The 23,739-nt window shown below is 40.0% G+C and overlaps 1 long non-coding RNA gene across 1 annotated transcript in view; it reads right to left on the minus strand.

The window, feature by feature from the left end:
- Positions 1-23,739, minus strand: part of LOC134761275 (uncharacterized) — a 74,471-nt gene that overhangs the window by 40,787 nt on the left and 9,945 nt on the right. The window contains exon 3 of the long non-coding RNA XR_010139695.1: positions 3,166-3,372. This is a non-coding gene — a long non-coding RNA (uncharacterized LOC134761275). The remainder of the gene's footprint in view (positions 1-3,165; positions 3,373-23,739) is intronic.

The following is a 23,739-nucleotide window of genomic DNA, read 5'->3' on the forward strand; positions in this document are numbered from 1 at the left end:
ACGTCCATATCCAAGAAATTATAAAAATTATAAATTTAAAATTTTATGATTTAAAAAAATTTTAAATTTTATAAATTTTAAAATTTATAATTTATTTATTCAAAGTGTATTTCACAATTATTTCTTCCCTTCCATTCTCCCTGCTACCATCAGTGGTAGTGAAAATAGTGTGGACATTGGATCCAGAGACATTGGTCTGCATTGCCTTCTTGGAAATGCCACTCCTATGCCTTACCCAAGTCACCTAACCTGTATGACCCTCAGTTTTCTCATCTAAAAAATGAGAATAATTATATCCACTTCACAGAATTGCCAAGAGCATTAAGTGAGATAATATGTGTTCAGTGCCTGGTACATATTGAGTATGGAAAACATAACAATTTCTTCCTTATATAAATTTGGCTCATTTTTAAAAAAGTCCATGCATTTTTCAGAAAGCAATTATATCAATGCAAAAAGCAAATCTTATCTTCTAAAGCTGACTGAGGTTTCTTGAAGGCAAAGAACACATCTCATTCGTCTTTCCCATAGTCTCACACATTATAAATAAATATTTCCTGATTGCTAATCACTTTTATCAGGCATAGATATTTATAGACTACTTTTCAGTCACTTTTATGGGTTACTATTCACTATAAACCTCAACTGAAAGAATGCCTTTTCCTAGAACTTTTCCTAGACCAAGTGGTCACCAAGGAAGTAAGAAGATTGATTTTGGGCTTTGCATGTGTTACCAGGCTATGGATGGGGCTCAGGCAGAGAATCCGAAACAAAGCTCATTTAGTTTCATATTATCTGGCCTTTAGACTGACTCCATTCTTGAAGAGCTCTGGAGAAATGAGACTTAAAATTACATTACAGTCTTCTCAGAGCCTGCTATTAGAAGTCTAATCTATGTTATATTTAATTCTTAGTTTGCATATATGTAATTAAAATAATTATTTTATTTATTTTATTTTTATTATTATTATTTTTTTTTTTTGAGAGGGAGTCTTGCTCTGTCACCCAGGCTGGAGTGCAGTGGCGTGATCTCGGCTCACTGCAACCTCTGCTTCCTGGACTCAAGCACTCAAGCAATTCTCCTGCCTCTGCCTCTACAGGCTGAAGACTACAGGCACCTGCCACCACACCTGGATGATTTTTGTATTTTTAGTAGAGACAGGGTTTGCCATGTTGGGCCAGGCTGGTCTTGAACTCCTTACCTCAAGTGATTCACCTGCATCAGCCTCCCAAAGTGCTGGGATTACAGGTGTGAACCACCATGCCCAGCCTTAAAAATAAGTATTTTAAAACAGATATTTGCGTATGCTCTCACAGCCTAGACAACTATTAATTTTTAGGTCGAGGATATGTAGGCTACCTCATACAAAAGGAGAGCCTCTCACTTATCAAGTAGCTAATATGGGGAAACTACGCTACGAGTTTTATATATGTTCACTCATTTGATCCTACAATGAACCTATGTTATTTTATCCTCACTTTACAAATTAAAATAAAAAATAAAAACCAACTGGGCTTCCTAAAATAAAGGATTGGGTCTAATGTCCCTTACATAGCAAGTTTCAGTACTAGGATCTGATTCGAAAACTTCTACTCTTATAATAATATCAGCATTTTCTCATAGAGACAAAAAGTAAGAAAATGGAAACAAGCTGGAATATATGCAAAAACTTAAGTAAGAACAAGGTCCATCATAGGCACAGGTAGTATAAAACAACAAACTCAGATATAGTTCTATAAATTACCAGCTGGTTGCAGTGGCTCACGCCTGTAATCCCAGCACTTTGGGAGGCTAAGGCAGGTGGATCACATGAGGCCAGGAGTTTGAGACCAGCCTGGGCAACATGGTGAAAACTTGTCTCTACAAAAAATATAAAAATTAAACGGATGTGGTGGTGTATACCTGTAGTACCAGCTACTAGGGAGGCTGAGGTAGGGAGATCCCTTGAGCCAGGGAGGTCAAGGCTGCAGTGAGCTGAGGTCATGCCACTGCAATCCAGCCTGGGCAACAGAAAACTGGGCTATTTTATGTTAAAAGGGGATGATTATTATAAAATTTTATTTTTGGCAGAACCTACATTTGCTCAGAAAAAAATATTCTTAAAATAAGTTTTAAGTGGTTGAAAAAGACCAAAATATTTTATTTACACTAGCCAAACTGTTTGTTATGTAATCACATACATGAGTACTTTGAAACACTCTATTTTTCCCTCCACAAACATTTGATTCAAAGATAATGGGGGCACCTAGCTTCTGGGTGCTGGCTCCTCAAACTGGTTTGTAAGTTTCTGCTTAATTTAGGTGTTTGCCTTCCTGTATGGAAATGAAAGCTCAATGCTGAACAGATGTTTACCAATAAACTGTCCAGTTCTGGGCTCTATAACTTAAGAAAAATATATTAAGATTTGTCTCATGAGTTAAGAAATGAGAATCATGTATGAGGTAGAAAATAAGACTCATGCATATTGGTTACCAAGAAAATGGAAATTAGGCCAGGTGCGATGACTCATGCCTGTAATCCCAGCACTTTGAGGGGCCGTGAGGCGGGTGGATCATCTGAGGTCAGGAGTTCAAGACCAGCCTGACCAACATGGCGAAACGCCATCTCTACTAAAAATACAAGTTAGCCGGGTGTGATGGCGGGCACCTGTAGTCCCAGTTACTTGGGAGGCTGTGGCAGGAGAATCACTTGAACCCAGGAGGTGAAGTCTGCAGTGAGCCGAGATCACACAACTGCACTCCAGTCTGGGTGACAGAACAGCATTCCATCTCAAAAAAAAAAAAGAAGAAGAAAATGGAAATTAATTTAGATCATCTGCCCTCCTGAGCAAGAGCTTTTCTGTCCTGCAAATCCTAGCTCAAGTCTGGTTATCCCCAAAAGTAATAATCATTCATTTTTGCCATTATGATAAATTTTTTAACACTCAAAACAAAAATAGATTATCTGCCTTGAATTTTTAACAGATATTTTAATTGGTAGTGTGGTTCATTCCTTCTGAATATCTGATTCTGAACTTTACATGGATTTTAGAATACATAGTTTACATTCCTATTTTATTTGACTCCTAAAAGATCATGTGTAGGTTCACTGCTACAGTAGAATTAATTAAAAATCTGCTGCTGATTTTATTTTTCTGGTCTCTTGCTTAATTAATAAAAAGTTACCTTTGATGTTTAGTGACTTGGGTTTTCTTACAATTTGAGGGCTTGGAGGAAACACTGGACAAGTCATGTGATCTTCATTTGTGTCTGGTAAAAGCACATCTTTTTTCCACAGTGGTCTCTGAATCATTCTTCGAAAAGTCACACGCTATATTCATTTGCTCAGCACACAGGAGCTCACAGACAGGCCACAATGTTCCTAGCAGCATCCTACAACATAGAAATCCAAAGAGACTTATGGAAATCAAAAAATTTTGGGTTCAGAAATATTGAAACATTTTTAAAATGGAATTTAAAATATTTAAATTGCCTTGGATTTGTTTGTTTGTTTATTTGTTTGTGACAGAGTCTTGCTCTGTCACCCAGGTTGGAATGGAGTGCAGTGGCGTGATCTTGGCTCACTGCACCCGCTGCCCCCTGGGTTCAAGCGATTCTCCTGGCCCAGCCTCCTGAGCAGCTAGGACTACAGGCACATACCACCATGCCCAACTAATTTTTGTAGTTTTAGTAGAAATGGGGTCTCACCATGTTGGCTAGGCTGGTCTCAAACTCCTGACCTCAAGTGATCCACCCACCTTGGCCTCTGAAAGTGCTGGGATTACAGGTGTTAGCCACCACACCTGGCCTACCTTGGAATTTTTTTGGTCTATTGGTGGTTTTTTTTTTCAAGAGTAAATACCAGTTTTCATCTGCCATTTTCCACATCATGTATATTCAGGATGTATCCCATGTTCACTGAAACTTTTCAGATTTTCCTAATTTTTCTCACTTTTTGAGATTCACAAAGTTTTCAAGCAATATAAAGTTGAGTATTCAAAGAAGTTTTGAAACTTACACAGCCAGAACCTTCCCTGTACCTATAGAACCTGTGCAGAGTTAGCCTACAGAGTCCACTATGGGGCCAATCTCTGTTCTCCAGAGCAGACAGTTACAATGGAAACATTGTTACTAGAACAGAGAAACAGCTCTACAAGAAAAGCCATTTAAATAATAAGAGACTGCATCCCAGGAAATATCCAACCAAGAATATGTTCTCTTCCTCTTTTAAAATCTTACAGGATTCTAATTTACTCTCACGCTGGTATAGAAGGTATTTTAAAGAACCAGGATCCTAACATCTGATACACTGGCATTGGAAAATAGCAATTTAAAAAGAACTCAAATTGAAAAACCAAAAAAAATACCTTGCTGAACCTTGGGGGAGACATATTTTGAGTTGAAGGGAGAATGAAGTCTAATATGACAGAGTGATCAGTTTCTCTTTCATAAATATGTCCCTGGCTCATACAGATCCATCTACAACATAGAAATGTACAATAGAGGTCAGAGAATAAAACCTGGCCCAATAGAAGGAGAGAAAGACCTAGACGAGGACTAGAACAGAGACAGAGAACACTATGGCCTAATGATGGAGAATTAACAGTTAACATCAGACCCATATTCTAGGTTACCTGCCAATTGTTAAATAACTACCTGTCTTATACTATCTTATAGTTTAACTGTGTATCATTTGTCCCCATTAGGGCTCATATTTTCTAGACTAATCCTTTTATAGTCCTTATGCAGGATGTCTTATTTGTTAGGAGGGATGTTAGGACATAATGGACCAATATGACTTCACAGTTGCCATCCTGGTTCCCAGATTGGGTAGACCAGTCAGCCACTCCTCATATATACATCACATGCATGTTGATTCATTAGGCCCTTGGGTGGGTGGAGACATATGAATTCTCAAATCCATGTTTGACCTACATTACCTTTATGCATTAAGCAACTAAAAAACTCTCAAAATAAATATCAAAATGTTTATTCTATCTTCTAGATTAGTGAAGGAACAAAATGCATTTTCATTCCCAAGAACTTGTTTCTAGCAGAAGCCAGCACTGGATTCAGGAGAAGGGCTTAAGAGCTGGTGTGTGCCTACCCCATACGGGAGGCCATTAGTAAGCACCTGGTCAAGCAGCAAGTGTGGAATGAGTACCAGGCCAAGTTCGTGGCACCCCACCTGACAAAGGGAAGTAGAACCACTGGCTCAACTCATATATATTTATTTTTTTTAATTTAATTTATTTTTTTTAGAGACAGAGTCTTGCTCAGTCACTGAGGCTGGAGTGCAGTGGCGTGATCTCCACTCACTGCAACCTCCGCCTCCCAGGTTCTAGCAATTCTCTTGCCTCAGCCTCCCAAGTAGCTAGGATTATAGGAACATGCTGCCATGCCAGCTAATTTTTTGTACTTTAGTTGAGATGGGATTTCACCATGTTGCCCAGGCTGGTCTTGAACTCCTGAGCTCAGGCAGTCCACCCGCTTCAGCCTCCCAAAGTGCTAGGATTACAGGCATGAGCCACCGTGCCTGGCCTCATTTTTATTTTTAACAAGAAAACTTAGATGATTGAAAAATATAATTGGAAAGTTATTTCAATATGCTCTTAGAAGTGCCTCTATAGAGGTCAGGGCACAGGATTTATTTTGTGTCACTTAAATAAATGACATCATACCCTTCATTTGCTCAAAACTCCATCTGGTAACTTCCTCACACTGGAAAACACAATGAAGCCTGATAAGTTAGATCGTTGTTTTTCATTGGATGATGTGTTCAGGATTTAGTTATTAAAATGGTATCACTTGACATTGGACATTGTTTTCCATATATTTGTTAGTGACAAAAGCAGGCTATAAACTATGATTATGATTTCAATAAAAAATGTGTGTGTATTTTTATAGCATATAAAATGGCACACAATTTTAATAATGGCAATCTGTGAATTATGCATTTTGGAGTTTTTAAAACAGTTCCAGCTGTTCTTGGATTACTATTTCTATAAGATAAACTTTGAAGACTGAGAAACTAACAGTAAATAAAGAGGGAAAAGATCCTCAAGAGAGCTTCACATTGTTTAAAACCTGTATCTTCTTTTGGCAACGTTAAAGATGATGCTATTTAGATGCTTTATTGTACCCCCTTTCCACATACGTTCCTGAAATCATAGCCCACCTTTGATTTCCTTACTGAACACCAGGGGTTCAGTCTGCTTAACACAGAGAGACAATCACTGAGATGAATATTGCCAAAGAAGAAGGCTTTCATATGCAGAAAACTGAAACTGGACCCCTTTCTTACACCTTATACAAAAATTAACTCAAGATGGATTAAGGACTTAAACATAAGACCCAAAACCATAAAAATCCTAGAAGAAAACCTAGGCAATAGCATTCAGGACATAGGCATGGGCAAAGACTTCATGACTAAAACACCAAAAACAATGGCAACAAAAGCCAAAATTGACAAATGGGATCTGATTAAACTAAAGAGCTCCTGCACAGCAAAAGAAACTATCATCAGAGTGATAGGCAACCTACAAAATGGGAAAAAAATTTTGCAATCTCAACTGACAAAGGGCTAATATCCAGAACCTACAAGGAACTTACAAAAATTTACAAGAAAAAAACAACCCCATCAAAAAGTGGGCAAAGGATATGAACAGACACTTCTCAAAAGAAGGCATTTATGCAGCCAAAAAACATATGAAAAAAATCTCATCATCACTGGTCATCACAGAAATGCAAATCAAAACCACAATGAGATACCATCTCACACCAGTTAGAATGGCGATCATTAAGTCAAGAAACAACAGATGCTGGAGAGGATGTGGAGAAATAGGAACACTTTTACACTGTTGGTGGGAGTGTAAATTAGTTCAACCATTGTGGAAGACAGTGTGGCAATTCCTTAAGGATCTAGAACTAGAAATACCATTTGACCCAGCAATCCCATTACTGGGTATATACCCAAAGGATTATAAATTATTCCACTATAAAGACACATGCACATGTATGTTTATTGCAGCACTATTCACAATAGCAAAAACTTGGAACCAACCCAATGTCCATCAATGATAGACAGGATTAAGAAAATGTGGCACATATACACCATGGAATACTATGCAGCCATGAAAAAGGATAAGTTCATGTCCCTTGCAGGGACATGGATGAAACTGCAAACCATTATTCTCAGCAAACTAACACAGGAACAGAAAACCAAACACCCCACGTTCTCACTCATAAGTGGGAGTTGAACAATGAGAACACATGGACACAGGGAAGGGAATATCACACACCAGGGCCTGTCAGCAGGTAGGGGGCTAGGGGAAGGATAGCATTAGGAGAAATACCTAATGTAGATGATGGGTTGATGGGTGCAGCAAACCACCATGGCACATGTATACCTATGTAACAAACCTGCACATTCTGCACATGTATCCCAGAACTTAAAGTATAATTAAAAAGAAAAAAAAGGCTTTAATCAGGCACTGCAGCCGAAGAGATGGGAGATCATTCTCAAATCCATCTCCCTGACCTACTAAGATAAGGGGTTTATATAGCAGGGAAGAAATGTAACCATGTGTGGAAAAACAGGAATTAGGGAGGGTAAACAAGAGGAGTTGGTCAACAGGAAGCAGATGGTCAGTTAGGCAGTCATGACAGATGAGGGGGTCTGACTTCTCACTGTCCAAATGCAGTAATCTAGTGAGTTTCAGCTCCTTGATACCATCTGGGAGGCCTGACGGTTGGTTTCCTGAGAAAGGAACTCAGGTAAGACAAATGTTAACTTTCTCAAGTTTTAAGACTGAGAGGATCAATTTCTATGTCTGTTCAAAGAAACCATAAACATCAGCTCTATGGGAAAATTGGGTCAGTTTCAATTTCGACAATGTTGAACAGCTCCAGCATGTTGATGGCATCTCACCTCCAGTGTTCACACTGAGGGTTCCCAACTCTCAGCAAAGGTGGAAAGGGGATTTTATGGATAAATGCCTCAGCCTCCCCATCTTTGGAGGAACAGTTCTGAGATATATTCAACACGGTTCCTCAGAGGGTCCTGTGTTAGTTGGCTGTTTCTGTGTAACAAATTACTTCAAACAGTTGTTTAAAATAACAAATGTTTTTTATTTCACAATTCCTGTGCATCAGGAATCTGAGAGCAGCTTAGCTGGGTGGCTTTGGCTCAGAGACTCTCAATGGCTCTCACTGGCTACAGTCAATGAGTCCGCGAAGGCTAGTCATTGGAGGCCTGACTAGGTCTGGAGGATCCACTTCTGTTGACAGAGTGACTGTTGACAGGAGGCTTCACCTGGCCACATGGACCTCTTCCTAAGGCTCCTCACCACATGGCTTCCCCCAGAGGGAGGGCCAGTGCCCAAAATTAAAGCCATGGTCTTTTTTATGACCTAATCTTGTAAGTGACCTACCATCACTTCTGCTGTGTGATATTGGTCAGACACACCAACCCTGGTACAGTGTGAACGGGCACTACACAAAGGTATGACTGCATGGAGGCAGGGCTCATTGGGGCCATCCTGGAGCCTGGCTACCACAGGTCTCCAGCAGGACTGAGTCACAGGTACCTAAAGTAAGAGCTCAACTGATAATGCTTCTTCCCTGTTTGACTCTTCCATTCTCTCATTTCTGCTTTCTGATATACACCCCCCCCCATCCCCAATAACTTGCCTAAACCTAAAGCTTGATTTAGGTTCTCATTTCAGCAGAACCCAAGACAAGAAAAATCCTGGCCTATTATGAAAAATGCTAGTCAGGGTCTTCCCCTGACTAGAATTTTGTTAGCTGAAACATAAATGGCCTACCACTTTAAATGTTCAACTTTTTATTCTGAAATAACTTAAAACATATGGAAGAGAAAACAACTTCATATACCTTTACCCAGATTCACCATTTTTAACATTTTGCCACATATTTTTAATGTAAAATTTTCTTAGAAACATTTGAGAGTAGGTTGCATACATCATGCCCTTTGTATTGGTCAGGGTTCCCCAGAGAGACAGAACCATTGGGATGCATGTATGTATTTGTTTGTTTATTATTATTTTTTCATACTACATTTTATTTATTTCAATAGGTTTTTGGGGAACAGGTGGTGTTTAGTTACAAAAATAAGTTATTTAGTGGTGATTTCTGAAGTTTGGTGTGCCCATCACCCCAGCACTGTACACTGTACCCAGTGTGTAGTCTTTTATCCCTCACCTCCCTCCCACCCTTTCCCCCAGGTTCATTGTATCATTCTTATGCTTTTGTGTCCTCATAGCTTAGCTCCCACTTATGACTGAGAACATACAATGTTTGGTTTTCCATTCCTGAGTTATTTCACTTAGAATAGTGGTCTCCAAACCCATCCAGGCTGCTGTGAAGGCCATTACTCCATGGTATATATATATATATCAATCACAATTTCTTTATCCACTTGTTAATGAATGGGCATTTGGGCTGGTTCCATACTTTTGCAATTGCAAATTATGCTGCTATAAACATGCATGTGCAATATCTTTTTCATATAATGACTTCTTTTCCTCTGGGTAGATACCCAATAATGGGATTGCTGGATCAAATGGTATTTCTATTTTTAGCTCTTTAAGGAATCTCCACACTGTTTTTCATAGCAGTTATACTAGTTTACATTCCCACCAGCAGTCTAAAAGTGTTCCCTTTTCACCACATCCATGCCAACATCTATTATTTTTAATTTTTTTATCATGGCCATTCTTGCAGGAGTAAGGTAGTATTGCATTGTGGTTTTGATTTGCATTTCCCTGATCATTAGTGATGTTGATCGTTTTTTCATCTCCTCTAGGTTTTCTAGTTTTTTCATCTCCTCTAGGTTTTCTAGTTTATGCATATAAAGGTGTTCATAGTAGCTTTGAATGATCTTTTGTATTTCTGTGGTATCGGTTGTAATATCTCCATTTTCATTTCTAATTGAGTTTATTTGGATCTTCTCTCTTCTTTTCTTAGTTAGTCTCACTAATGGTCTATCAGTTTTATTTATCTTTTCAACAAATCAGCGCTTTGTTTTTGTTGCATTTGCTTTTGGGTTCTTGGTCATAAAGTCTTTGCCTAAGCCAATGTCTAAAAGGGTTTTTCTGATGTTATCTTCTAGAATTTTTATGGTTTCTGGACTTAGATTTAAGTCTTTGATTCATCTTGAGTTGATTTTTATATAAGGTGAGAGATGAGGATCCAGTTTCATTCTTCTACACGTGGCTTGCCAATTACCCCAGCACCATTTGTTGATTAGGGTGTTCTTTCCCCAATTTATGTTTTTGTTTGCTTTGTCGAAGATCAGTTGGTGATAAGTATTTGGCTTTATTTCTGGGTTCTCTATTCTGTTCCATTGGTCTATGTGCCTATTTTTACACCAGTACCATGGAGTTTTGGTGATTACAATTCAATCTACAAATTGAATTTTAGATTTCTTTTGGCAATATGGTCATTTTCAAAATATTGAGTCTACCCATCCATGAGCATGGGATGTATTTCCATTTGTTTGTGGTGTCTATGATTTCTTTCAGTAATGTTTTGTAGTTTTCCTCGTAGAGGCCTTTCACCTCATTGGTTAGGTATATTCCTAAGTGTTTTATTTCATTTTTTTGCAGCTGTTGTAAAAGTGATTGAGATCTTGATTTCATTCTCAGTTTGGTCACTGTTGGTGTATAGGAGAGCTACTGATTTGTGTACATTCATTTGTATTCTGAAATTTTGCTGAATTCATTTCTCAGTTCTAGGAGCTTTTTGGATGAGTCTTTAGGGTTTTCTAGGTATACAGTCAGATCATCAACAAACAGCGACAGTTTGACTTCCTTTTTACCAATTTAGATGCCCTTTATTTCTTTCTCTTGTCTGATTGCTCTGGCTAGAATTTCCAGTACTATGTTGGATAGAAGTGGTGAAAGTGGGCATCCTTGTCTTCTTGCAATTCTCAGGGGGAATGCTTTCAATTTTTTCTTGCTCAGTGTAGTACTGGATGTGGGTTTGTCATAAATGGCTTTTATTACCTTAACATATGTTCCTTTTATGCCAATTTTGCTGAAGGTTTTAATCATAAAGGGATGCTGGATTTTGTCAAATGCTTTTTCTGCATCTATTGAGATGATCATATGATCATAAAACCAGCTCTTTGTTTTGTCTTTTGTATTTTTGTTCATTTGTTTCAATTTCACTTAGTTCTGCTCTGATCTTCATTATTTCTTTTCTTCTGCTGGGTTTGAGCTTGGTTTGTTCTTGTTTCTCTAGCTCCTTGAGGTGTGACCTTAGATTTGTGCTCTTTCAGGCCTTTTGATGTAGTCATTTAATGCTATGAACTTTCCTCTTAGCACCACCTTTGCTGTATCCCAGGGATTTTGATATTGTGTCATTACTATTGTTCAGTTCAAAGAATTTTAAATTTAAATTTCCATCTTGATTTCCTTTTGACTCAACGATCATTCAGGAACAGGTTATTTAATTTCCATGTGTTTGCATGGTTTTCAGGATTCCTTTTAGAGTTAATTTCCAATTTTATTCCACTGTAGTCTGAGAGAGTACTTGATATAATTTTGATTTTGTTAAATTTATTAAGACTTGTTTTGTGGCCTATCATATGGTCTGTCTTGGAGAATGCTCCATGTATGATGAACAGAATGTATATTCTGCAGTTGTTGGCTAGAAAGTTCTGTAAATATCTGTCAAGTACATTTTTCTAGGGTATAGTTTAAGCCCATTGTTTCTCTGTTGACTGTCTTGATGTCCTGTCTAGTGCTGTCAGAGGAGTATTGAAGTCCCCCACTATTATTGTGTTGCTATCTCATTTCTTAGGTATAGTGGTAATTATTTGTTTTATAAATTTGGGAGCTCCAGTGTTAGGTGCATGCATATTTAGGAGTGTGGTATTTTCCTGTTGGACAAGTCCTTTTATCATTATATAATGTCCCTCTGTCTTTTTAAACTGCTGTTACTTTATCATTTGTTTTGTCTGATATAAGAACAGCTACTACTGCTCACTTTTGGTGTACATTTGCATGGAATATCTTTTTCACCCCTTTACCTTAACTTTGTGTGAGTCCCTATGTGTCAGTCGAGTCTCTTGAAGATAGAAGACACTTGGTGAATTCTTATCCATTCTGCCATTCTGTATCTTTTAAGTGGCACATTTAGGCCATTTACATTCAATGTTAGTATTGAGATGTGAGGTACTATTCTATTCATTGTGTTAGTTGTTGCCCGAATAGCTTTTTTTCATTGTGTTGTTGTTTTATAGATCCTGTGAGATTTATGCTTTAAGGAGGTTCTATTGTGTGTCTTTTGAGGATTTGTGTCAAGATTTAGAGCTCCTTTTAGCAGTTATTGTAGTGCTGGCTTGATAGTGGCAAATTCTCCCAGCATTTTTTTGTCTGAAAAAAAGTGCATCTTTTCTTCATTTATGAAGCTTAGTTTTAGTTTAGATACAAAATTCTTGGCTGATAAATGTTTTATTTAAGAAGGCTAAAGATAGGACCCCAATCTCTTCAGGCTTGTAGGGTTTCTGCTGAGAAATCTGCTGTTAATCTAATAGGTTTTCCTTTATAGGTTACCTGATGCTTTTGCCTTACAGCTCTTCAGATTCTTTCCTTCAATCTTGACCTTAGATAACCTGATGACTATGTGCCTAGGCAATGATTATTATTATTTTTTTTTTCTGAGATGGAGTCTCGCTCTGTTGCCCAGGCTGGAGAGCAATGGTGTGATCTCGGCTCACTGCAACCTCCACCCCCCAGGTTCAAGTGATTCTCCTGCCTCAACCTCCTGAGTAGCTGGGATTACAGGCACACGCCACCACACCCAGCTATTTTTTATATTTCTAGTAGAGATGGGTTTTCACCACGTTGGCCAGGCTGGTCTCAAACCCCTGATCTCAAGTGATTCACCCACCTCGGCCTCCAAAAGTACTGGGATTACAGGTTTGAGCCACTGTGCCTGGCCGATGAACTTTTTACAATGAATTTCCCAGGTGTTCTTTTTTTTTTTTTTTTTTTTTCTGCTTCTGACCACTGCTCCCATCTCTTCTCTTTTTTTTTTTAAATTTTTTAATTTTATTTTTTTAATTTTATTATTATTATACTTTAAGTTTTAGGGTACATGTGCACAATGTGCAGGTTTGTTACATATGTATACATGTGCCATGTTGGTGTACTGCACCCACTAACTCGTCATTTAGCATTAGGTATATCTCCTAATGCTATCCCTCCCCCCTTCCCCCACCCCACAACAGTCCCTGGAGTGTGATGTTCCCCTTCCTGTGTCCATGTGTTCTCATTGTTCAATTCCCACCTATGAGTGAGAACATCCCAGGTGTTCTTTAAGCTTCTTGTATTTGGATATCTAGATCTCTAGCAAGGCCAGGGAAGTTTTCCTTGATTATTCTCTCAACTAAGCTTTCCAAACTTTTAGATTTCTCTTCTTCCTTGGGAACTCCAATTAGTCTTAGGTTTGGTCATTTAACATAATCCCAAACTTCTTGGAAGCTTTATTCATTTTATTAAAACTCTTTTTTCTTTGTCTGTGTTGGATTAGGTTAACTCAAAAGCCTTGTATTCGAGCTTTGAAGTTCTTTCTTCTGTTGTTCAATTCTATTGCTGAGACTTTCCAGTGCATTTTGCATTTCTCTAAGTGTGTCCTTCATTTCCAGAAGTTGTGATTGTTTTTTATTTATGATATCTATTTCTCTGGAGATTTCTCCATTCACATCCTCTATCAGTTTTTTTTTTTTAAGTTGGACTTCACCTTTCTCTGGTGCCTCCTTGATTAGCTTAATAATCAACCTTCTGAATTTTTTTCTGGCAATTCAGAGATTTTGTCTTGTTTTGGATCCATTGCTGGTGAGCTAGTTTGATCATTTGGGGGTGATAAAGAAGCTTGTTTTGTCATATTACCAGAATTGTTTTTCTGGTTCCTTTGGGTAGACTATGTCAGAGGGAAGATCTGGGGCTCAAGGGCTGCTGATCAGATTCTTTTGTCCCACAGGGTGCTCTCTTGATGTGATGCTCTCCCTGCTTCCCTAGGGATGGGGATTCCTGAGAGCTGAACTGCAGTGATTGTTATTTATCTTCTCAGTCTAGCCACCCAGCAGAGCTTCTGGGCTCTGAAATGGTACTGGGGGGTGTCTGCAAAGAGTCCTGTGATGTGATCCATCTTTAGTTATCTCAGCCATGGATACAAGTACCTGCTCTGGTGGAGGTAGCAGCAGAGTGAAGTGGACTCTGTGAGGGTTCCTTGATTGTAGTTTTGCTTAGTGTGCTGGTTTTGTGTTAGTTGGCCTCTGGTCAGGAGGTGGTGCTTTCAAGAGAGCATGAGCTGCAGTAGTATAGGGAGGAGACAAGCTTGCCCTAAGCTTGCCTGGGTAAGTATTTGTGTTTATTAGGTGGTAGGCAGGACCATGGAGCTCCCAAGAGATTTTGTCCTTTGTCTTCAGCTACCAGGGTGGGTAGAGGAAGGACCATCAGGTGGGGGCAGCATTAGGCATGTCTGAGCTCAGACTCTCCTTGTACAGGGCTTGCTGCAGCTGCTATGGGGGATGGGGTTGTGGATCTCAGGCTGATGGAGTTATGTTCCCAGGGAGATTATGGCTGCTTCTGCTACTTCATAGAAGTTGCCAGGGAAGTGGGGGAAAGCAACCAATGACAGGCCTCACCCAGCTCCTAAAGGCCAGTCTCTCTCCCACTGTGCTCCCTAACAGCACTGAGTTTATTTCCAGGCAGTTGGTGAGCATAGCTGAGAACTTGCCCCAGACTACAAGCCTCCCTGCTGAGAAAGCAAGCAGGGCTTTCAGATTTCACACCTCCCTGCCTGCTGTGGCTTCTGTGAAGGTGTCTGCACCCCTGGTTCACCCCCTCCCCCAGATCCTATCCAGGAAAGTTTGTGTTCCATTGAAATTATTACAAAGTTCAGCTGGAAATTTCCTTTTCCCTGTAGTCTTTGCCCAATTCCACTGGCAGCTCTCCCCAAGCACCCCTGCAAAACAAAGTCAAAGATGGCTTCCCTGGGGACTGAGAGTTCCCACAGGGCTCTTCCTGCTTCTTCTTCTGTCCCTGTATTTCACTTAGCTCTCTAAATTCATCTCGCCTCCAGGTAAGGTCAAATCCTTCTCCTGTGATCTGGACTATTAGGTTCCCCAGTGAGGATGTGTATTCAGGGGTAGACAATCCGCTTTTCACACTTTCACACTTTGAGCACTCAGTTTTTTGGCTATCTCCTGGAGCCTGTAGCAGCAGTCTCACAGATGGCCTTTTCTTTGTTCTCATCAGAGTGGTGTTTGCCGCAAGTTTTAGCCATATTTGAATCAATGCATTATTTAAAATGAGTATATATGGGTGACTGCTTTTAAGATACTGAACTAGGACTAGGTCTAAGCAGCCAGAGTGGAGATCAACACTTCAATTTATTTATTTTTATATTGATTGATTGCTTGATTGATTGGCATTGGCTCATGCAATTACAGAGGCTGGAGAATCCAAAATCTGCAGTGTGGGTGATAGGCTGGAGACCTATGAGAGTTGATGGTACAAATGAAGTGTAATGGCAATCTGCTGGAGAATTTTCTCTTCTCAAGGGAGGATAATCAGTGAAGGCTTCCATTTGGCCATTCCAGAGATAGGAGCAAGGTGGCCAAATGGAAGCCTTCACTGATCATCCTTCCTGCAGGAACACTAAACTGAACAACTATTCATACAAAAAAGCACTTTTATATGAACGAAAAATCAGGTGAGCAATCACAGTACCTGGTTGAACTTCATATCACTGAAGGAGGAGATATGTGCTTAGGGGAGGGAGAGTACAGTGATGGTGGGACTTTTCATTGGAACTCAGTGCTGCCTTATTACAGCAGAAAGCAGCACTGGGCAGAACTCAGCCAGTGCCCATGGAGGGAGCATTTAGACCAGCCCTAGTCAGAGGGGAGTCACCCATCCCAGTGGTTGAAACTTGAGTTCCAGCAAGCCTTACCACTATGGGCTAAAGGGCTTTGATGTCCTAAATAAACTTTAAAGGCAGTCTAGGCCACAAGGACTGCAGTTCCTGGGCAAGTCCTGGTGCTGTGATGAGCTCTGAGCCAGTGGACTTGAGGGGCATGTGACTCAATGAGGCACCAGCTTGGATGGCCAAGGGAGTGCTTGTACCACCCCTCCGGAGTGCTTGTACCACCCCTCCCCCACCGTAGGCAGCACAGCTCACAGCTCTGGGAGAGATGCTTTCCTTTCACTCAAGGAGGGGAGAGGAAGAGTAAAGAAAACTGTGTCTTGCAACTTGGATGCCAGCTCAGCCACAGTAGGATAGGGCACCAGGCAGAGTCCTGAGTCCCCCATTCTGGGCCCTAGATCCCAGACAACAATTCTAGACACATTCTGGGCCAGAAGGAAACTAGTTGCCTTGAAGGGAGGAACCCAGTCATGGTAGTATTCATCACCTGCTGACTAAAGAGCCCTTGGCCCCCGAATAGTTAGCAGTAGTACCCAGTCAGTGTTTGCCATGGACCTTGGGTGAAACTCAAAGATATACTGGCTTCAGGTGTGACTCAGCACATTTCTAGCGATGGTGGGTATGGGGAGGGACTCCTTCTCCTTGAAAAAAGAAGAAGGAAGAGTAAAGAGGACTTTGTCTTGCAGCTTGGGTGCCAGCTCAACCACAATGGTATAAAGCACCAAGTGAGCTTTTGGGGTCTCTGATTCCAAGCCTTGGCTCTTGAACATTTATGGACCTGTCCTGGGCCACAGGGAGGCCAATTTCCCTGAAGGGAGAGTCCCAGGTGTGGAAGCAGTCACCATAAGCTGTCTGAAGAGCCCTTGAACCTTGCGTGAACATCAGCAGTAGTCCTGCAGTACTGGCTATGGGCCTGCAGTGGTGGTGGCCACAGGGAGAGACTTTACTGCTAGTGGAAAAGTGAGAGAAGAGTGGGAAGAACTCTGACTTCTGGCTTGGGTACCAATTCAGCCACAGTAGAATAGAGCTCCAGGTAGAGTCCTAAAGTTCCTGACTCTAGGTCCTGGCTCCCCAATGGCATCTCTAGAAATGCCCAGGCCCTGGGGCAGGGAGGGAACTTGCCTCTCTGAAGGGAAGGACACAAGCCTGGCTGACTTTGCTATCTGTTGATTGTAGAGCCCTAGGACCTTGAGAAAATACAGGCAGTAGCCAGACAGTGGTTACTGTGGGACTTGGGCAAAACCCAGTGCTGTGTTCGCTTCAGGTCTGACCCAGCACAGTCCCAGTGGTGGTGGCCACAACTGTGCTTATGTCACTCCTTCCCCATTTCCAGGAAGCTCAGCACACAGAGAGAGACTCCATTTGTTTGGGAAAAAGTAAGGGAAGAGAGCAAGAGTCTCTCCCTGATAATCCAGAGAATTCTTCTGGGTATTATCCAAGTCCACCAAGACAGTACCTCTATGAGTCTGCAAGAGCCACACCATTACCAGGCTTGGGGTATCTTCTAATACAGATACAGCTACAATGGCCAAAACTTAGATCACAACTCCCAAGTCCTTTAGAATACCTGGAAAGCCTTCCCAAGAAGGATGGGTACAAACAACCCTGCGCTGTGAAGACTACAATAAATACCTAACTCTTCAATCCCCAGATACTGACCAACATCCATAAGCATCAAGACCATCCAGGAAAACATGACTTCACCAAAGGAATTAAATAACGCACCAGTGACCAATCCTGCAGAGACAGAGATATGTGACCTTTCAACAGAGAATTCAAAATCATTGTTTTGAGGAAACTCAAAGAAATTTAAGATAACATAGGGAATTCAGAATCATATTAGATAAATTTAACAAAGAAATTGGAACAATTAAAAAGAATCAAGCAAAAATTCTAGAGTTGAAAAATGCAATTGACCTACTGAAGAATGCATCAGAACCTCTTAACAGTAGAATTGCAAGCAGAAGAAAGAACTGGTGAGCTTAAAGAGATACCATTTGAAAATACACAAAGGAGACAAAAGAATAAAAAGCAATAAAGCAGGCCTACAAGATATAGAAAAAATAGCCTCAAAAGGGCAAATTTAGGAGTTATTGGCCTTAAAGAGGAGGTGGAGAGAGATATCAGGATATAAAGTTTATTCAAAGGGATAATAACAGAGAACTTTCCAAACCTGGAAAAGATATCAACATTCAAGTATAAGAGAGTTATAAAACACCAAATAGATTTAACCCAAAGAAAACCACCTCTAGACATTCAATAATCAAATTCCCAAAGGTCAAGGATAAAGAAAGGATTCTAAAAGCAGCAAGAGAAAGGAAACAAATAACATACAATGGAGCTCCAATATGTTTGGCAGCAGACTTTTTGGTGGAAACCTTACAGGCCAGGAGGAAGTGGCATGACATATTTAAAGTGCTGAAGGAAAAAATATTTTATGCTAGAATAGTATATCCAGTGAAAATCTTCTTAAAACATGAAGGAGAAATAAAGATTTTACCAGACAAAAGCTGAAGAACTTCATCAACATCAGGTCTTTTCTACAAAAAAATGCTAAAGAGAGTTCTTTAGTCTGAAAGAAAAGGACAAAACAAGCCTTAAAACATTCAAAAAACTATACAAACACATGGAAATTAAACAACATGCTCCTGAATTACCAGTGATTCAATGAAGAAATTAAGAAGGAAGTTGAAAAGTTTCTTGAAACAAATAATAATGGAAACACAACATACCAAAACTTATGGGATACAGTGAAAGTAGTACTAAGAGGAAAGTTTATAGTTTATAGTACTGAACTATTTAATTCAGCCAGGAACCTTTAATCTTTCATTCTCAAAGACCTAAATTCTGAATTTAATTAAAATATCAATTGTCATTCATGCTTCACCTCTATTCTACATTCATGATATTATTTAATTTGATTTCATTTCAATTTAATTTATATTTCTCTTTGGGGAAGTCCCTTCCTCTCTTTACATTTGTTTCCCCATCTGAAATGTGAAGATAATATTTATTGCATACAGTTGTGTGATACTGTGATATAATAAGAGGTATATGTTTTGGTTTTCATCCACAGTGCCTGGTTCACAGCCCCTAAAACCCTTGAAATTTCCTAAGCTATTAGAGCTATGGTAGTATCTTATTGTTATAATATTTGACTTTTTTGCCTTGGTTCCTGAAACAGCTCTAGAATGATAAAAGTGAAAAAAGCATCTTGTGTTATTCTTAACAAGCCCCTTTTATCCATACATGAATTTATGTTAATGAGGTAATTTTTAGAAAGCCTCCAGATAACCACAGGATGGGGTCTGGTTGCCAAGATAACCAATCATGTGATTAGAGAGTTGGAATTTCCAGTCTCAGTGCTCACCTTCAGGGAGGGGAGGGGAGCTCAAGGTTGAGTTGATCACCAATGGCCAATGATTTAATCAATCATGTTGTTGCAATGAAGCTTCCATAAAAACCCAAAGGAATGAAGTTCAGAGAGCTTCTGGGTGGTGAATAAGAACACAACCATGTGCTATGAGGGTGGCACACCTGGAAACTCCATAGGGACGGGAGGTCCTGTGCTTGGGACCCTTCAGGATCTCTCCCTATGTATCTCTTCATCTGGCTGTTCATTTCTATCTTTCAATATATCCTTTGTAATAATCTGGTAATCTAGTTTTATATACTGCTTCTAGTTCAAAATTTGACTCCTAAACTGTTTTCCTGAGTTCTATAAGCTGCTTCAGCAAATGACTGAACCCAGCAGGAGGTCATGCAAACCTCTGATTTATAGCTGGTCAGCCAGAAATGCAGGTGACAAGCTGTGATTGGCATCTGAAGTGGGGTCCCATCTTCACTTATGGGACTGAGGCCTTAACTCGTGTACTCTGAAAGCCATTTCCAGGTAGATAGTGTTAAAATGGGGTTAAATTGTAGAATGCCCAGTCAGTGCCTGCAGAGAACTAGGGAATTGCTTGGTGTGAAAAAGATCCCTACCCAATTGGTGGCCAGAAGTGAAGTGTTGTGAGCGTTAAGTGAGAATATAAGTGAAAAAAAACCAAAAAACCAAAAAAATGTTTTTCCCTTTTCAGTTGGTGTCAGAGAGGTGGGATTTGCTAAAATAACCTTGGCTTAGGAAACATGTGATTTGGGAAGAGAAAGAATAGGGGGTTGGGGGGAGAGAGAGAGAGAGAGAGAAAATGAAGAATGTTTGATTCCTGGATGGCTACCTAGTCACCTATGGTACAAAACTGCAGCTTTGCTGCAATCAGTTAAAGGTAAAAGTTATGAATTATATTTAGAAATGGTGGTAGAACGAACTCCTGATGAGTCAGTTCTAGGAAGTAAGCATTAGTAGTAATAGTTAAAATTGTAATGCATAGACGCAGATGGAAGAAAATGATATTTGGGCTGGGCACAGTGGCTCACGCCTGTAATCCTAGCACTTTGGGAGGCCAAGGTGGGCAGATCACGAGGTCAGGAGATTGAGACCATCCTGGCTAACATGGTGAAACCCCGTCTCTACTAAACACACACACACACACACACACACACACACACACACAAATTAGCCAGGCGTGGTGGCAGGTGCCTGTAGTCCCAGCTACTCAGGAGGCTGAGGCAGGAGAATGGCATGAATCTGGGAGGCGGAGCTTGCAGTGAGCCGAGATGGTGCCACTGCATTCCAGCCTGGGTGACAGAGCGAGACTCTGTCTCAAAAACAAAAAAACAAAAAAAAACAAAAAACACTTCTCTACATTTTTTTTCTTTTCTTTTTTTTTTTTTAGTATTCAGGTATATCCAGATGGTTACCTTGATAGAAACTGTTTGATATTTAACCATTTGGATATACCTGAATTGTTAATAAATTATTTATGTCATGCTTATTCTATTACATAGGAATTTATAAAACTACATTTATATAATATGGTTCTCAAATATACTAATCAACTTAGGTCAAAATTAATGAGATCCTAAACATTTTCAAAGCATTGAAGCCAGTGTAGTCAAATTTGTATTCTGAATGGCTGTATTTTGAGAGCTGAATGATAAATTTCTCTTGAATTATTATTTTACTAAAGTACTTTGGTGAGAAGAAACAAATACAGAAGGAGCAATAATAGAGGAGTTGCACATTTGAACAGTTGCCAAGTTAGAGAACCCTGAGCATTTTTAGCAGCCCTCTGGAACTCAGTCTTAAAATGACTTTTCAGATGAATGGGCATTTGTTTCACCCCTCCCACCTCCTCCAAAATTTCACTCCATTATCTTCTCTTCCAATGTATCTTCAGTCTCTTTCTATGTTCTTACTTTTTCTGCGTCTTGTAGACTAGTCTGATCTGATATTCCTTATCTTAAGATACAACAATACTCTTCCCATGCACAAAACTCTTGCTGATGCACAAGAAGAGGACAAGGGTGTAGGTGGTAAGGCAATGTGGACAAAGACAGCAGTGACTGCAAACGTGGATACCAAACCAAACGTCCCAAGGGCAGAGGCCATGCACTGTGGCACTAATTCGCCTTCCAGCTGCTTCTCGCGTGGCTGTCACTAGGCGGCATGCTCCAAGGTCAGTGATGGTGGGAAGGTATTTAATAACAATGGATGAGTCTCACCAGTGACTCTGAACAGGCCAGCAAGAAAATAATAAAATAGGCTGGGCGTGGTGACTCACACTTGTAATCCCAGCACTTAGGGAGGCTGAGGCGGGCGGATCATGAGGTCAGAAGTTTGAGGCCAGCCTGGCCAACATAGAAACCCTGTCTCTACTAAAAATACAAAAATTAGCTGGGTGTGGTGGTGGACGCCTGTAATCCCAGCTACTCGAGAGGCTGAGGCAGGAGAATCGCTTGAATCCAGGAGGCCGGAGGTTGCAGTGAGCTGAGATCGCACCACCGCACTCCAGTCTGGGGAACAGAGTGAGATTCTGTCTCAAAAAGAAAAGGAAATAATAAAATAACAAATTGCACAGAGAAATTAAATATCAGCAGGGGGTTCATTTTGTGCTCTTTAAGCTCAGAATCAGCTCTGGCCTTATCCTTCACAATCCTGTTCCTTCATGATCTATTCTGCCTCTGCCTCTGCTGACAGAAAGAGCTGCAAGTCTGATTCCATTCTTTCATCACAAGTACATAGTTTTAGAACATCAAAATTAAAAATTTTTTAAGCAATTGCTTCCAAATGGAGCCTTTTACTGCGGACAACATCCCAGGAAAAGGGAATTAGAATTTTTCTCATCTCTGTTCTTACATATTCAAACTCTTCGGAAGCACTCAGTGGAAATAAGCTCAGTTGGGCTTTATTTAATTGCGTACTTAGTGGTTACTAAAAAGTGTTGGTCTGAATCACTGGAATGGTTCTTTATTTTAGTTCTCACAGTTGTTTTCCACAAGACATTAACTTAATTCTCCTTCTCCCATCCTCTGTAAATCATAGCTATGGCTCACCATAAAAGTAATTCCAATATTCAAGGTCAAGAATATGTAGTTAATGAAATTAGGTATGACTGCAATTTGGGATGAAAACCTGGTCCAGAATGCTGTACATTCTTATTTTTTCTGTCACATGGTATTAAATGGATTTGTTCCATCTAATCACCAATTCTTAGAATTGAAATGTACCATATACATCAGTGCACAGATTGGTTCAGTACAGTATCCACTGTACCTTGTAGCTACAACACAGTATGTGCTTAGTAAATATTTGCTGAATAACTTCATCTTGTTCAATCTTGCTATCCATTGCAGAAATATTTTCAACTATGTTCCTCTAAGATGGTCCTTAATATTTTCTGCTTAAGACTTTCCAGTTCCAGGAAACCCTTTCCTTCCTCTTTCCTTGTCTCCTCCCCTCCACTCCTTCCTTCAGGAGATCCATATGCCAGACACTGTGCTAGGCTCTGGGATATTGTGAGCAAAAACACATTCCCTGTTCTCATGGAATTCATTGATTAGTAGGGGAAACAAACATTAATTAAAGAGTCAAACAAAAAAGTAGCACCCAGAATAGTCAAATTCATAGAGACAGAAAGTGAAATAGCGATTGCCAGGGGCTGGGGGCAGGAGGGAATGGGGAGTTATTGTTTAATGGGTATAGAGTGTCAGTATGGGATGATGAATAGGTTCTGGAGATGAATAATGGTATGGTTGTACAACAATGTGAATGTCTTTAATGCCATTAAGCTATACACTTAAAAGTGGCTAAAATGGTAAATTTTATGTTATGTATATTTTACCACAATAAAAAGAAACAAAACAAAACAAAAGTAAAGGCACAACTCTGACAAATGCTTAAGAAGGGCAGCACACAAGGGCAAAATGACCTCCTCTTGTTGGTCAGGAAGGTCTCCCGGAGGATAGATAAACTGAGAGCTAAAGAATGAATACAAGCTGGCTTGATATAGAATTGAAAGAAGATTACCCAGGCAGAAGGACTGGCACTTTCAACAGGTGGGAAGGAGGCTGCTGTGCACCAGAGACAGAAGGGAGGTCAGTATGGTTGCCATCAGTGGAAAAGGGGACCAGGTGCAGGCTGGGGCTGGACACCAAGGAGGGGCCAGTCCCCAAAGAGCCTTGTAAACTCTGCTAAGGAATTTGATCTTTATCGTAAGAGTACTGAGGAACCATTCAGTAGTTTTAGACAAGGGGAAACAGGATCAAATGGAGGAAACATGATCAAATTTGCATCCTACTCACTGCTTAGGGGTATGTGTCTGTGTGTGTGTGTGTGTATTAGAAAGTTCTTCCTTCTATTGACTTATAACTGCCTTCGTTCAGCTTTCTGCCACTAGTCTTGGTTTCTGCCTTCTTTCT

The sequence above is a fragment of the Pongo abelii genome, chromosome 3 (assembly GCF_028885655.2).
Source record: "Pongo abelii isolate AG06213 chromosome 3, NHGRI_mPonAbe1-v2.0_pri, whole genome shotgun sequence".
Taxonomy (NCBI): Eukaryota; Metazoa; Chordata; class Mammalia; order Primates; family Hominidae; genus Pongo; species Pongo abelii.